The sequence below is a fragment of the Varanus komodoensis genome, unplaced genomic scaffold (genome assembly GCF_004798865.1).
Source record: "Varanus komodoensis strain SLA01 unplaced genomic scaffold, ASM479886v1 scaffold7_3, whole genome shotgun sequence".
NCBI classification, from domain to species: Eukaryota; Metazoa; Chordata; class Lepidosauria; order Squamata; family Varanidae; genus Varanus; species Varanus komodoensis.
Window position 1 is genome coordinate 11,295,086 of NW_025336480.1, and position 16,726 is coordinate 11,311,811.

Below are 16,726 nucleotides of genomic sequence, written 5' to 3' on the forward strand. Positions count from 1 at the left end.
GTTCGGTGGGCTTGAAGTGCATGTGGGGCAGAGCGATCGGGCTTTCGATGGTCGAACCAGGCTCAGGTAGGCGACCTTCTGCCCTCCCCCTCCCTCCTGCCTATGTGAAATAACTGTTCTGCTACCAGAAGTAGGTGCCTGCCTCAAGCAGGCAGCGGTGGGTGTGGCCAACTCGATGTTGGAGCAGATCTCGGCTGCTGCCACCACAGAAAACAGACAGGCGAGCGCAACAGCAACGAGCACCCTTCCAGCAACGGATTGAAGTGTATTGTTTGTGCATCACAAGGTCAAGTCGAGAACTACAGGAGGGCGGACCTGGCTCCTCTTCTTCCTGTGTAAACTGTGCAAAGTTCTTTTTCTCTTTGCTTTGAGAAGCCGTTGCTCTCTGGGGAGGAGGGGCGGGCATATGTGTGCATGTGTGTGGGGGGAGAGAGCCCTGTCTGCCCGGGTCGAAATAAACCGGCTTAATGGGACAAAATGTGAAAGGAAAAAAAGAGAAAAATGTCTTGTCCAACCCTTGCTAACCTCCGTCTCTCCTCCCTCTTGGCACGGCTGCTCAAAAGGAGCAAGTGCTGACCGCCAGCTTGCTCCCGGCTAGGAATGATCTGGAGAACGATTTAAATTAGAAACGTTTTTTCCTCTTTCCTTCCCCCAAAGTGGTGGCATTTCAAAGGCCACTCTTCTCGCCGCAGAGGTAGCCCCATAACTTTGTGACCCACAGGACGGCAATTTTGCTCTGATCTTGATTTGCCCCGCCACTTCGCCCTCTCCCTCCCCGCCTTCACCTCGTGCGCTTCTGGTTAATGCAACCACCACAAACAGCCCCCCCCCAATCTTCCCCACGCGCGATTTTCACCGCCAGGGTCTCGGCTTCCCTCTGAAGGGGTAGGCTTATTTATTTATTTTATTTCGGATTCTCCCTCCTCCCCCTCCTCCTTGCACCTCATCTGTTATTTGCAAGAAACGTCTTTTTGACGCAGGAAGAAATGGCAAATTTGAAGTACGTCATTAATATGGCGCCAAAAGATTTTGTTAAGTATAAGCTTATTTTTTTGTAAGGTTGCAGCAGCAGGCTAGTGTACGCCTGTGCATAGCTCCAAGGAGGTGAAGGGGGGGGATTGGAGTGTGTATAGGAGAAGGGGAGGAAGCAAAGAAAGTGTTGCAGCTCTGTGATCTCTCTGTGTGTGTCTGCTTGTGTGTGTGCACTGCCGCCACCGTTGTGTGCGCGCCAGGCTGAAGATCATTGCGAAAGTGACCTGATCAGGCTTGTAGAGAACGAGAAAGAGAAAAGGAGAGCGAACCCGTGTGTGCAACCCGACCCCTTTCCAGCTGCCCAGGGCACGAGAGAAAAGCGATGGGGACTCAGCGCATCGGAGGGAGGTGAACGGAGGGAGGGGTGGGCGGGGGGTGGGAGGCAACACATGCCGAACACAATCAGGGATGGGACCCACGTCTGCAGCTGCACCTGGACCTGCTGCTCGTCAGGAAGAAACAACAAGCAAGAAAAGAAGAAATTGAAGCAAGAGGGAGTGGGGGAAGAAGGGCGGGGGGTGAATGCTCCCCAGCATCATCCTAATTGATACACTCCTTTGAAGAAGTCCCTTCTTCGCCAGCAGAGGAAAAAGGGAAGGGGGGGTGAGACCAGTCGCAGATTTTCGGGCAATTGCGAAGAGATCGGAAAAAGAAGTCTTGGATTTTAAAAAGAAACAGAAACACGCACGCAGGGGCTCGCTGGATTTTGCACAGAGCGGCCATCTCAGCTGGAAGCTTTTTTTTTAATCGGGTTTTTCTTTTGCATCCATGGAGTTACTTTGTATCTACTCCTAAAAGGAGGGTATCATCTTCGGATCCTTGGAGGGGGGGATGGTTCTCCCCCTCCGCAATGGTACCGGATTAATCTTTGTAAAGGGAGATTCCAGGAGCGGTTACATTTCTGGAGCATCTCTCCCCACACCTCTCTTGTAACCCGAGGGACATTCTCAACTCTTGGAGGACGCTCTTTCCCAGCCCAAGGTAAAAGGGTGGAGAATTGCTCCATTTTTTGTGCAGCTTCTCTTGATTTCTCTCCCCTCCTCCTCGCATTTGTTTTACTGCTCCCTGCCTGTGCTGCCTGCAAAGGAGGAAGGGCTGGGGGGGGGGGGGGAGAGAAGTGTGCAGCGTTTTTAGATATGGATTGCGCATGTTGGTCAGTCATGTTTTAAAAGGGAGGCGGCAGGAATGTAAACAACAACTTTTTAAAGGATCGGGAGCCTCGGGAAACGATTCCGCGAATTAATGACTGCGGCAGAGCTAACCCCAAAAGGTCTTAAAGAAAAGGGGTGGGTGGGAGAAAGGAGTACACACAATTTGTTGAGAGGGGGAGGGAAAAAGATGATAGGGAGTGAGAAGGGGGTTGGCGCGTTCGAAAATGATACGGACCCAACAGAGTTAGGACGAAAGTGTGGGTGGGGAGGGCGTAATATTCCATGTACGAAGTCTATGCAATAGGGGATCGCGCGGCAATTAGGGGACACGAGTTTCATTTTTGTTGATACGCAGCACGTTTTGGAGCCTTTGCATGCCTTGAAGCTGGTGCACCCACATGATCAGCCCCTCTCACGTGCTGGGGTTGTGGGGTCCCTGCCAGCTCCTGCAACAAGACATAAACAATGCGCCCAGGAGGCAGAAGCAGCGGAGAAAGAAGCGCCGTCCTTCGCGAGGGTGGGAGACCCCGCTGGGCTTTTAAGCGGCACGGGCTTTTCAGGGCGCTGATGGCTTTTGTAGCCGCACTGTACCACAGCGAGGCTGGCTAGGTGGGGGGTGGGGGAGGAAGGGCGAGAGTCACGCCGTCGGGGGGTATGGAGAGATTTGGGAATGGAAATCTACAGGCAACGGCTGCGATTGAGCTGCGCGGTAGGAATAAGGACTGTAGGGGGCGTGGCTGTTGTTTACCTTCTCAAACTCTCCCGGCTCCCAGCGGGCTCCTCCGGGGGCGTCTCATCTCCTCTTCCATCTCTGCCACTGAATCCCTCCCGCCCTTTCCACCCCCTCCCGCTCGCCCGCGGATACGCGGGCTCCTCTTTCCTCCCTTCCCGGAGGCGTTCTCTTCCACCCTGCTCGCCTGCCGCCTTTCCCTGCATTCCCTTACAAGCGTTGCACTTTGCCTGTGGTAGGCATGCTTTCCCTAAGCGACTTATCATCTCAGCTCTGCTGTTTCTCTCATGCAACCATCCTCCCTCTCCCTCTCTCTCTCGTGCTCCCCCCTCCCCCATGGCTGTTTCTCATACATTCCTTGTCTCCTCGAGGAAATAGAGCTTCCCAAGCTTAAGCCTGCCTCGGAGTCGCAGGTTCTGCCGTGGAGCCGCTCCTCTGCCCCCCTGCCCGCAATCCCAGAAGTGTGTGGGCTGACGGTGGTTTACATGGTGGCTAGAGCAAGGTGCTTTCCCCGTACCGAAGCCAAAGGGCCTTTCTCACTTTATTCGGCCTACAGCCGAAGTCCTAGCTCAGGTTAAGCTCTACCTCCCTCCCCATTCATTTTCTGCCACAGGTGCCAGATAGCCACAAATGCTGTGTGCTTTTACAGCTTTGTCTGCCAGGGCTGGAACATTTTTATGGGGCTGCATGGTGAGAGAGAGATGCAATTCAATCTTCTGAGTTTCACTATAAATGCAGAAAATTGGGTTGGAATCTAATTTGGGACCAAGATCATGCTCACAAACATCATATACCTTCACCCCAAGTACACATGTTTTGTCTCTTCCCTAAAGTAATGAGATTAGTCCTTGTTGAATAGTCTTTTAAGAATATTTTCACCTCTTGAGAAAAAAATCCCTTTCCCTATCACATGATAACTCTGTTCCTTCCATAGCTTCCATCTATCTGCTTCTTTCCCAAACTCTTGAGCTCAACTTCCTTTTGCATGTGATTTTTATAGCTGTTGCTTGCTTAAGCTATAGCCCCGATCCAACACTGGTGTCTTGGCGTTCCTGGGACATTGTGCATGTCTGCATCTTCTGGGCTTCACTGGGATCTTCCCTCCTTTCTTTTGCTTTGCTCTCCCTTATTTGACACCCTATTCCAACTAAGTTGTTTTCTTATCTCAATGAGATAGTTTATGCATTCTTTTTTCCTCCAAATTTTTATTTATTTATTTATTTATTTTTCAATTTATATCCTGCCTTTTTCCTACAAAGGGCTCAAGGCAGCTTGCATCATTCTCCTCCTCCATCTTATCCCCACAACAACAACCCTGTGAGGTAGGCTGGGCTGAGAGTCTGTGACTGGCCCAAAGTCACCCAGTTGGCTCCATGGCTGAGCAGGGACTAGAACCCAGATCGTCTGAGTCCCAGTCCCATGCTCTTAGCCACTACACCACACTGGCTCTCAAATTTTATTATTTTCTCTACAATCTAACACTGGGTTGACATCTTACTCTTTTTAACAATCAATAACCATGTACAGTTCTGTGGCTTATGCATTCTTTTGATACCCATTCTTTCTTTCCCTTGCTGGCATATTGGGACTTTTACCTGGTCCTGTCACTTACCTGTCAAAACCTGTTTCTAGTCCTCAACAGTCTTTGAAACCCTCAGTGATGCTTAAGTGCCATGTTCCCTAACCTCAGTAGCCCCCACAATAGCCTGCTTAAGCCTACTTTTGGACCCTCCCTTAACCCATTTACCTTTTGTTCGTCATTTGTTGACACATGGCTCCCTCCTGATGTACCATGAAAACCTGAAGTACGAAATAGGATCTCCCAAACTGCTTCATGCATTCTGGGATATTCTCCAGAAAGCCATGTGTAAACAGAAGTGCCTGAGTTAACTGCTCGCTAAGCTGCCCCTAGCATCCCAAGGCAGCCAGTTTCTCCCTTTCTGTCTCCTTCTCAATCACCTGTTAGCTTCTTCTAGCTCTTCTTCTGCACCTTCTCTTCTCCTTCCCATAACACTTTCATCAATGCTCTCCAGAAACGATGTTCCATAGTTCTTGCTTTTCTCATATTTGCCTTGCCTCCCCATTTTCTGCTGAGGTTAATTAATAAAAGCAACTATCCCAGCCTCTGCCATTATTTGTGTATGTGCATTTTAATTATTTAATGAATCTCCCCCTCCCCCAATATTCAGAAGGTTGATTTCCTTAAATGGTTTGGCATACTGTTGAGGCCTCCTGGCTATCTCTCTGGGAAAGAAATTAATCACTTGGCTCCTTGTAACTTCGAACATATTTTTCTGCCAAATCAAGTATTCATCTTTGATGGTACATCTAATTGCATTTTAATTTTAAGATCTGCCATTAAATTTGAATTTCATTGCCTTTTCTGTTTGTCAAGGATCTATCCCCCTTAGAAAACTGTATCTGAAGTTTGAGTTTGCAAGATGGAAATGCAGCTGATTGCTGTGAAAAGCAACTGCTTTTTGGATTCAGCTGTATAGATTCCTCAGTGCTGTGAACCTTATGCTAGCGACAACAGCATGCTGTTTGCAAAAAGGCAATTGATTATCCCTCCAACTGGTGAATCTGCATTCAAAACAATGTCAGACAGATCTTTGCAAATTAGGCTTTGGTTCCTGATAGGTTAGCAGTTTGCTCAACTTCTCTTTGAAGTTAAGCAATCTTGGCTTTAAGAACTATATTTGACCTTTAAATATTTGCTGGCTACTGAAGTTAAATCATACTTGAGACTGAATGAAATCTATTAAGTTTATCTTCTGTAGGGAAATTTAACTGGCTTTTGGCTGTCCTGGTTGCTGAAACATAGTGAGTAAACTAACCTCTGGCTTACAGAGTCTGAGTTACTGTTTTCCCTGACAGTACCACTGGGGGTGTACTCTGGCATAGAGACAGGCAACCAGGTACCCTGCAGATGTTTTGAACTTCATCTCCTGCATGTCCGAGCCAGCATGGCCAATAGTAGGGGATTATAGAAGTTGGAGTCCAAAACATCTGAAGGGGATCAAGTTGCCTACCTCTGCTGTTAAGTAGCTAGAACTGTCCACATAATTATTAAAGATACTGAATCAGGCCTTTTTGACTCTGGTCATCTTAGTTTATATGGACTACCTCAAGTTTCTTAAACTTCTTTTTTGTTTCCCAGGTTCAGCCAGACTATGTTTGCCCTTGCTTCTGTGAATTTAAAATGAGTAACGAAAGTAGTAATCATGCACATCTGGCTCTGTGAATGGAACCCCAGGTGCTTCTCTGGCAGTGGCCCATGCTTTTCATAAACTTTCTGATTTTGCATATAATTTTTGTTAAAATTAGAACAGAAAGGAAAATACTCTTGAAAAGGGAGGGAGAAATTGTAGAAACTAAAGAAGGGCATATGACTAAGGATGCAATTCTATGCATGTTTTGACTGAAAAAAGTCCTACAGTTCCCAAGACCTTAGAAACATAGAAACTGAGCAAGTCAGAAGGGGTCTTCTGGGCCATCTAGTCTGACCCACGGCTTCAGCCAGCTTCACTCATGACATGCCCACCATCCTTGAACACCCTCACTGATGGGGCTTCAACCACCTCCTGTGGAAGCCCATTCCATGCCCTTGGGGGCCTAACTGTCAGGAAGTACTTCCTGGCATCCAAATGGAACCTTGGTTCCTTTAGTTGACTTTGCAGCCAGTAAGTCTTGTTGGGGGAATGCTGGGCTGTTGGACTTACTTCTATTGAAACATGCCTAGGATTGTACCTTAAGATGAGCAGTCAGATCCAGTGGGTAAAATGCAACATACTTAGCGTAGATCCTTGAAATGATTAGTACAAGTCACATATATTTCAGTAGGACTGTTATAAACTTAAACTGCATTTTACCCACTGATTTGCATTGTATGTTACTTTAAGATAGGCTCCATCCCTTTTGATGGGTCTGCTCCAAGTAAGACTAACATTGAATACAAGCTGAACATGATTTTTGTTCATATGTGAGTTAGTTTTGGACAACAGTGCACAAATACTGTAGAGAACATAAAGTTAGTGCTAGGGTTACTGCTCTTAGGTTAAATCTGTAGGAACAGATGGTGTATGTGAGTTCAGTTGAAAGTTGTAGACTGGCAAAGAAAGTAACTTCGTTCCTTTGCTATTAGTGCAGTCAACAACTTACCTTGAAAGATGATTACTAAGCAATTGGAAGTTGCAAATGTATTAATTAACATAGGGATGCAGAGCCATGGTCCCTTTTTGCTGCTTACCATGTTCCAAGATGGAACTTTCAAATTCTGCACAGCAGTGGTAAACAAGACTGGAGGCCTGTGGAATCAACTTCCTTATCTTTTTAGAATCCTGTTATCCACCAGTTGGAATCTAGTGCAAAAGATGTATGTATAGAATTAAATAATACAGAGCCAAGGAATGTGTTTTGACTCCTGCAGCTGTACATTCATTCATTCTTTCATTCATTAAGTTACATATACTGTATGCAGTTTGTGAGCTTTCTGAATGGCGTAAAACATGAAAACACAATTAAAATACAACACGATTTAATACATCAGCCCAGGCAGCAAGAACTGTGCACAGGGGCCCTTCCAATTTAATCCATCATCTCCTCATCTCCATCTAAATAAATATGAGACATTGACTAAGTACAATAATAACCAAAAATTGATGAAAATGAATATTCTAATAAATAAAAATAGACAAAAATAACACAGACAAAATAATACTAGTAACAGCTGTGATCATGGACACAATCAAAACAACCATCACTATAACTGTAACTAATTGTACTGTAATTGCTCCACAGGGTCATAAAAAATCTATAATAAGTTATCAGCAGTTAAAATACAAGGAAAATAAAAAGGTCTTGGCCTGATACTGAAAAGTATACACCATTGGCATCAGGCACACCTCTCTGAAGAGCTGATTTCAGAGTCGAGGTGCCACAGCAGAAAAGGCCCTCCCCTTTTTAGTCATCCTTCTAATTTCCTGAAGGAGCTGCTCCTGGAGAAGGATATCTGTAGCTGACCTTAAGGGCCAGGCAGGCATATATGGAATGTATGGATGGAGGTGTTCATTAAGCCTTCAGGCCTTCCACCCAAAATCCATAACTGAATACGCCCAAGTTTTCTTCATTTCAGCATGTAGTTTAGGGCAGAGGGAGTCATTTTGTTGTAGCTGCTGTTAAACAATTGGGAAGTCAGAAATCCTTGCCTTTACTGCAAATAACTTAGACATCTGCCAGTACATAAAGATATTCGTTTTGCCCACCTCTGCTGTACACAGTGGGGTATTCCAGTCATTGACTTTCTTTATCCCTCTTATTATGTTATCCTTCTTTAGGTAACTGTTCCTCGTGCCTCCCTTTCCTCCCCACATCTAAATTAACATAACTAAGGGTGCACTCCTGTGCAAACATAGACAGAAAAAAGACCATTCTTTCCCCTTTATCTAAACTTGTGTAGAATTGCACCTGCATTTTGACAAGCATGTTTTGACTTGTCTTTGGATAAACAAATGGTTAAAAATAAGAGAGTCAGAAGGGGAAAGTAGAGTAACAAATATGAGTAATAAGCAAAGGTTCCTCCTAGCAGACAAGAGTGCAAACCAGACAAACTGAACATTTGGTACAGATTAGAAGCTGCTCCAGGATCCATTATGGTGGGCATGGTTAATGAAAATACTAACCCCTTTCAAAAAGAACATGTAGATCAGAAATATCTTTGTCAGATCATACCATTTCTGAACGCACCATATCACCGTAAGGTTGTATGGGAAGAATGTGCAGTAGTTTCACGGGAGTAGTAGTTTTCTGGTTAGTAAAGGTAATTTCAGATGGAAGAAAACTGTGTGAGTCATGGGAAGAATATGGGTTGTTTGGTGATTTCTAAAAATGGCCAGACAATGGATTTCTTTCAAAATGACATTTTCATCTTGTGATTCTTTTTAGCCTTTTTGTTTGTTTAAAGATTTATATGCTGCCATTCAGCCAGCAAACTCTAAGGACGGCTTATAGGAATGAAAAAACAGATCCAAAAATGATAAAAATGTAAATAGCAATCATGCAAAATACTACACAGAGCAGTACAGTTAGGCTGCTTTGAGTTCATTGTAAGAAAACAGTGGGATATAAATCTAATAACTAACTAAATAAAACTGTGTGAAACAGCAAATGCCACCAGAGCTCAGTAAATCCACTGAATTAAAACCAGCTAGCTAACATGCTGGAAGACCTGGGCTAATAGAAAGGTCTTCATATGCTATTGGAATTAAAATTGGTGCCAGATTTGGCAAGCTGATCTGGAAAGGCCATTCCAGATGTAGGGTGCCACAACAGAAAAGGCCCTTTCTCCACACAGCTTGAGAAGTCGGTGCTTGAAGGGCATCCAGTGACAAACCTTAATTGTGCTGGGGAGGCAGCCCTTTGTATATCTGGTTTCCAGGCCAACTGGGATTTAAAAGGTCAACATCAGAGCTTTGAGCTGTACTCAGAAATTGAATGGCATGTGGTTGTTTATGGACTGGAAATCTGTAGTTCTTACAGCCAGTCGCAGATAGCAGTTTAGCAGCTGTATTTCCAATTGACCAAAGTTTCCGAGAAGTTTCCAAAGGCAGCCTCACATACAATGTATTGCAGTAATTGCTGTAGGATAACATAGAGGTAAGATGCCAGTGAGAAGTCACAGGTGTTGGAGTTCTTCTAAACTGGAGCTATTGAGTGGAAAATGTCAATATGAGACACAATTCATAATTTTCTCACGCTGATCCTACTTTTAATGTACAGGCAATCCAGCAGAGCTGTGGCCTAGATTAGTGAAGGATGTCAATTTCAGGAACTTAAACATAATTTAATTTGTAGTTGGTTCCATGCATATTCATATCTTTAGGTTTTTAAATGTGAAATCGCAGAGCACACTTCGCATGCAAATCTTCTGCAATATACCGTGTCAGGGAAACGGCTTATGTTTTCTTAACGGAAACTTCTTATGTCAGGAACGAAGTCTATTGGACATCAGGGCTTTATTGCAAACTTACTTGAATAGCGCAGTTCCTCAGCATTTTCTGTGCACAAGTGGTGAGCATGATTTACATATGTTTTTTTCATGAGAAGCCCACACAGAATTGCTGGTGGACTTACTGTACTGGAGTCTTACTCTGGAATGGTGAGCCTCACACATGCAAAACCAGAGTCTGATATCGAAGATGAAAGAAATGTAAACAGAAGAATTGCAAAATAATCAGAGCTGTTTGTTTGATTCCGTGCGTTGGGTTTTGGACATTTCCACTATCATATTTTTAAGCAAATACCTCAGTGAGGGCTAGGATGCACCTTAAGCATAAAAAATTGAATTCTCAGGGATCTAGTATGTGCACACAATGGGTAGGACCTTGAGAGTGCAGCATGGGACTGGAGTGTTTGCATATACTTCTCGGCTCTGCTGCAGGATGCTTCCCTCATTGTCATGGTTACATTTACAAACTATCAACATGTGGTTGTTGTTGTTGTTGTTATTTGCATTTCTATACTGCCCATAGCCAGAGCTCTCTGGGTGGTTCACAACATTAAGTCAGCCATCCAGCTTTCAACCAAGCACAACCCTGCTTAGCTTCTAGGATCAGGCAGGATCAGGCATTTCAGGCTTTCTAGAAGCTATATTATTATATATAGTTTTATGATTATATAACTGTAGCTGTGTGTGTATGCATGCACATGTGTGTGTAACTTGCTCAGTTGAGTTTCTGTTTGAATGTTAAAAAAGGACAAGTATAACAGGAAGTATGGTTCATGACAAAGTCATTCCTAACTGTTAGAAATCCCTGGATGTAAATCTATATAATTTTTACCACCATCACTAATGTCTTATTCATTTGGCATGTGCTATTATGTTTTAATCTTCTGTGCAAGTCTGAGGATTTGTTTCTTATTTTGAATGCAGTAGAAAAGTTGCTTGGTTTTATTGGGTCCACTTCCTTCCCCTTTCAACTTTTTTGTATCCTCCAGTAGAGGGCCTGCTTCTCAATTTGGAAACTGCTATATGCTGGAATAAATTGATTGACCACATTGAAAATTCCCAAAGAAAGAGTGGAACAGGAAGTAATCGAGATAGTGGCATATATGGAAGGAACAAAGAACAACAATTTACAGCATAATCCTGTGCATGCCCACTCGTAATTGCATGTCACTGATGTTTACAGGGCTTACTCCAGAGCAAATGGGCAGATGATTGCAGCCTTAATGCAGTAAGCTTCTTAAAGGACAGGCCATAACAAGTAATGGGTATGGGATCAATTCCAGGCATAGAATAGAAGAATTGACCCACAGAGATGCTGTGAAAGCAACTTTATCCATATTTCATTGACTGTTGGCTTACTCAGTTGCTGTGTTCTATGGTGTTGGATGCTCATGTACTGACTCCCAAAACTTTTTACTAATAAGAACTATCAACATTCTTTTCAAAAGGTCAGCTCTTTCCTTTTCCCAATGTGTCTGTCCTCTCCTATTAGCCCACTAAAGGAACTGTTGGGAGTGAAGCCAATGAATACAATTGGAAAATGAGTTAGATGTGTGATTATTTCCCAGTATCTGAAGCTTGAAAAATACAGAGCAAAAATGTAACCAAGTGCTGTGTTATGTTGGTTTGCCAAATTTATAAAATGATCTTGCTTATGTAATAGTCACAGTACCCTTGCCTTTTGATGGCTTCAAGGGATGGGAACAGTGCCTCTCTGTGGCTGACTTGGCTTGGGAGTTTGATGCATTATTTCAGTATACTTGTCTCCTAGAAGGCCCAGGATGCTGATGTTTCAGACTATTAGCAGCAGCCAGTTGTGTGATTCTGTCTTCGGAGACTGACAACCTTATTTTTTTCCTTTTTACGGGTGTGTCTGATTTAGTGCTTAACTACAGAAGTAACTCTAGGAAACTCTAGGAAGACAGTTGAATTGTAGGTCAGCAACCTGATCCTTGCTTGATAGATCTTACTTTTCATGATCTAGTTTGAGGATTGCCCTAGCTCCTTGAGCCTCTTGACCCTTGTTTTAAACATTCCTGTTCAAAGCGATTAAGTTTCCCTCCAGAATGTATTAACTTCTACCACTTGACAAATAAGTCTATAAAGTGGGAGCTTATACTAGACACTGGACCATCTTGCAGTGCTGGCTATATGGCCATCTATGCTGTGTGCTAAATTTTGAGATATTATGGCAGAATCTTTAGAACATTTTGAACTGGAAAGGCAGTATAAGTGCAGAAAAAAACTCTCAAAAGTTTGTTTTGAGGAAAAGAGATATGGAAGTGACCTGTGAAGCAAAGTGAGGCTGAGGACTCTCCATGTGATAAAATGAGATGAATGAGAGCCTTGAGTATGTTTTAATATGAGAATGTTTGAGTAAAATGTAGGAATATAGGAAGGTGCCAGTTTATTTAGCCCAGTGTTGGCTCTGCAGATCAACTTGCAACAGCTTTCTAGGGTTTCACTCAGGAATATTTCTCAGCCCTACTTGACAATACCAGGGATCAAACCTGGTATGCTTTGCATGGAATACATATGCCTTTCTGCTGGCTGTATTAGGCTGAGTAGAGCTCAGCCACCTGGGGCCTGGGTATACTCTTAGCTTTTTTCCCAGGAGCAGGAGAGAAGTCGGTCATCACAGGTGATCGTGCAGGGGTGAGGGACAAGAATTAAGAACCTCAGTTGCATTTGCTAGTACAGGAGTTGGCAGATGGTAGATCTCCAGATGTTTTGGACTTCAGTGCTCAGAAGTCTAGTTAGGCATGGCCAGTGGTCAGGAATGTTGGAAGCTTAAATCTAGAACAACCAGAACTCTCCTTTCATCCCAAAGTATCTAGTATACTTGACAGAGCATTTTTTAAAACTAGATTTATATCCCACTTTTTTTCTTGCAAGGAACTCCAGGTGGTTCATGAGGTTTACAAGAACAACCTTGTGAAGTAGGTGAAGCTGAGAGTGAGTGGCTGGCCCATAGTCATCCAGTGAGGTTCATGGCTGAGTGAGGACTAGAACCTAGTCCCAGAACAACATTTTTAACCACTGTGCCACACTGGGCCTCACGTGGCTTCAATGGTAGCCTTGGAGTGCTTTGAACTCACTCAAAAATCTTATTCTTTCATAGGTTTCCAAACACTCAATTCATACCAAATTACCTATGAATTTGTGTTACACAGGGTGAGGGACGGCTGTGCAGAAAGGTTCAGTTCTGGGTGTCTCTGTGAAGCTAAGTGAAGGAGGGAAAACCATGCTAAATATTTAGTTAGTTATTGACTGTGGTCCCTAGGAGCAGAAGGCAAATTTTGTTTTGTACCAGTGTTGACCCTGAATATGCATCTTAACTTTCACTCATATGCGTGAATGCTTGCCATTCAATCCTTTGTGGAAAAGCAAAGCACAGTACTTGCAGTGGGAAAAAATCTGACCTTTGTCTCTGCCTTTGCAGAGTGTCCTGGCCTTCCCTGAGAGACTGCCAGGGGAGCGCAATGCAGAGTGCACGGGGAGCCCATTAGTGCCCTCTTAATCCTTCCCCACTTTTGCTGCTCATCATAATGATAGACATCTTGCCAGTTGTTAAGAGATTAATGGCTGGTAGTCTTTGGAATACCACAATAGTGACCAGCTTTCTTTGGTTTTTAATATTGAAAGTAGCTCCACTATGCAAAATGGAATTTTCTCCCTATTGTGCATTTCAAAGAATCCTGTACTGATTCCAAGCACATGTTACCTTCTTCACTGATTTCTGCAGGCGGAACTCATGTGATTGAAGATTCCTCTCCTTTTCACATAGAAAGCTAGCTGTCAGGAGCCAAGTATCTTGCAAACATGCTAGTTTCTATGTGCAGGGATTTATGGAGGAGCACTCATCTACGCGAGTTTCCTTCCATCTGCGCAGCTCGGTGGTACCTTACAGCCTCAATGAGAATTAGACCTAGATTTTGTGTAGTTTGAGTCCCAGAGTTTAAAAGAAACATTTGATGCTTATGTCATCAGATCTCAGAAGAGCCTGAAAATCGGAGTGGCTGTCTTTCTAACAAAACATTTAAACACTACGTTACCTATCTAAGGAGAACATTGGCTGCATTTTCTAGAAAATACCAAACCCTTCACATGAAAGCTAAGAGGCACTGAACTGTTCACAAGCTTTTTGTTGAAAAAATAAGGATTGAAATGTCTGAAAATGGATTGCTAGAAGAGAGTTACTGATTCAGGCGAAAAGATTCCTGAAATGCCACCAGGGATGCTGTTTTCTTTGGGGCGGGTGGGGGGGGGGGATCAGGTATGTAGGAGGAACAAATAGAAAAGTGGTTCCTTTCAGCTTCAGTGCAACTTGAGAGAACACAGAATTCAGTGTGTGCTTTTTCCTTGACCACCACAGAATGAAGTGTCACTAGAGGTGGAAAAATAAGAGCCCAAACCAGAGATCCAGTTAGTCAAGGCATTCCAATGGCAAATTATTTGATGACTAAATAATTTTTCCTTTCCTGCAATTTGCTCTTCTAAGAAGGTATTTAAATAAATTAGTAACTTTCAAGATAGACATTCCAATCACATGTTGGAGTGGTTTAGAAATTTGCACATTAGGGTCCCTGTATAATTCTCCCTTTCATGTAAAAGAACGCTGCTCTGGGAGAGACTTCCCAGTCAGAAGTACATTCCATTTTATTAGCATCTTATTTAACTTCTTAGTGACCTGCCACAGGGAGGCCCTAAGAAGCTGCCTCCTCCAGTTTTCATTGTTAACTTCAAGTAGATATTTAAAACAACAACAACAACAACAACAACAACAACAACATTGAGGCAATCATTATGTGAATTGTAATGCTGCCACAAGATACATATCCATACTGAGTAGACCAGCTCATTAAGCTTGGCAGAGCATTTAATGCAGAGGATTGCTAGTCTAGGTTTTGTGCAGGATCCTGCCACATCAATGTATGAGTGTATATAATATGCCATGGAAAATAATTCTGTGCCTGTTGAAGTTTTCCAGCTTGAGATGCATGTCTACAGTTCTAGGCTGCCGGGCCACTTTTGCAAATAATGGCTTGTTTTTATATTTGGAACTGTTACTGTGCTTAACTTGCTTTAGCAAGTGGAAGCTCAGTAGTTTAGCAGTAAGGATTAAATGAAATGTCCAGAGGCTGGATAGTTTAATGAGTTGACTTTAGGACTGGGACTCAGCAGATTGGGGTGACTTTGGGTCAGACACTGACTCTCAGCCTAATCCTACCTTACAGGACTGTTCTGAGGATAAAATGGAGAGGAAGAGAACCATGCAAGCGAACTTAGATTCCTTGCAAGAGGTGAAAGAGTTGGGATATAACGGTAATAAATACATGCCAGATGCTGAGGACCAACTGAAGAGAGGTAGCCACTGTCCTGCCACCAAAGGTAGTCAGCTGGCTGCTACTGCAATCAGAAAGCTGGACTAGATGACCTCAGTATGAGTAAGCGAGGGAATTCTTATGACCTGAAGTGAAAGCTTTCAAATAAAGCTTTGAAAGGCCTGGGGAGACGGCCTTTGTAGGCCTGCATTTTCTCTTCCCAGGAGAATGACACAGCTAATGCTTAAAGCAGAGCAAAGAATGTAGGGAATGCCATTTCCCTGGCTGGATGGGGTAACATAGTACTCTAATCAGCAGGTTGTGGTTATTTAGAGGCACTGGAATTACATATATAGCGTTCAGAACCTGGCAAGATTGACTCAGTTATTCTTTCAAGAGGGGTGGTGCGAGCACAAAGTAGTTTGCAGCTGGAAGGCTTTGTGAGAAACTACTTGCCCTTAAAGCATTTCTGCACGAGGCTTTTACTGGGCAGTTGAGCTATCTGATTCACAGAATTTTTTTAGGCGCTCCAGAACGCAACGTCTTCCATGTCTAGTCCTCACATCTTCTGCCGCTGCTTGACCTGACTTTGCTGGCCACAAGAATGTCTGCTAAGGGAAAAGAAGACAAGGTGGGCCTTGTCAGCCTTATTGCCACACGTTTTCCAACTGAAAGCCCCTTAGTTTTTTCGGGAGGTGGGGGCATGTGCTGTGGTAGAAGAGGGTCCTCAGATTTAAGGACCCTTTAGGACCCTTATTTAACGCATGCACAGCATAGGTATCCACTCCACAGAGGTTGCATACTTACTGGTAGCCTGTAGCATCCACAAGGACTGCTGGGGCTTCCCCTCTCTTGCCTTGCAAAGATCACTGGGATTATACCTCACAGTGTGCCATTCTGTGATGGAAGATGTCTTTAGAAATGCCCACAATTCTGATGTACAGTGTCCATAAGGACAAACCTGGTTGCCATTTCATTTCTTGCAGATTTTGGAATGTGCAGTGAAGTAGCTGTGTGTTAAGAATATAAGAAAAGCCCTGCTGGGTCAGACGAAAAGTCCATCTGGTCCAGCACTGAGTCCACACTGTGGTAAACCAGCAACCCCTCAAGCAGGATGAGTGCAAGACCTCCTCCTGCCCAGCTCCTCAGCAACTGGTGTTTGCAGGCAGGCCGCCTCTGCTAAAGGAGGCAGCACTCAGCCAGCAAGTTGAGTGTTCTTAAACTCTTCATTATGCATTATGTTTACTCTTTAGTTCTTCGCTCCCTGGCCATCTGTGAAGAATGCTGCCTTGTAGGTCGTGGATTCATCAGGGGGCTAGACTACATGACCACCCAAGTCCCACCTAATACCACTCATTCTGTGAGTTTGTCAGTTTGGTGTAAAGGGCTCTTGCCCGCCTAGGATAGTTCATTCCACAACAGATGGGTTAGTCTTTAAGATGTCACCACACCGTTTGTGGTTTGCTGAGAGCCAGTGTGGTAT

The 16,726-nt window shown here is 43.9% G+C and overlaps 1 protein-coding gene across 6 annotated transcripts in view; it reads left to right on the forward strand.

The window, feature by feature from the left end:
- Positions 1-208: 208 nt before the first annotated feature.
- Positions 209-16,726, forward strand: part of JADE2 (jade family PHD finger 2) — a 193,176-nt gene continuing 176,658 nt past the window's right edge. For 2 of the 6 annotated variants that reach the window (XM_044454217.1, XM_044454224.1), the window contains exon 1: positions 1,541-2,013. The gene's annotated coding sequence lies outside the window, so the exon portion shown is untranslated. The other 4 variants (XM_044454220.1, XM_044454219.1, XM_044454218.1 and 1 more) reach the window with 4 other exon arrangements.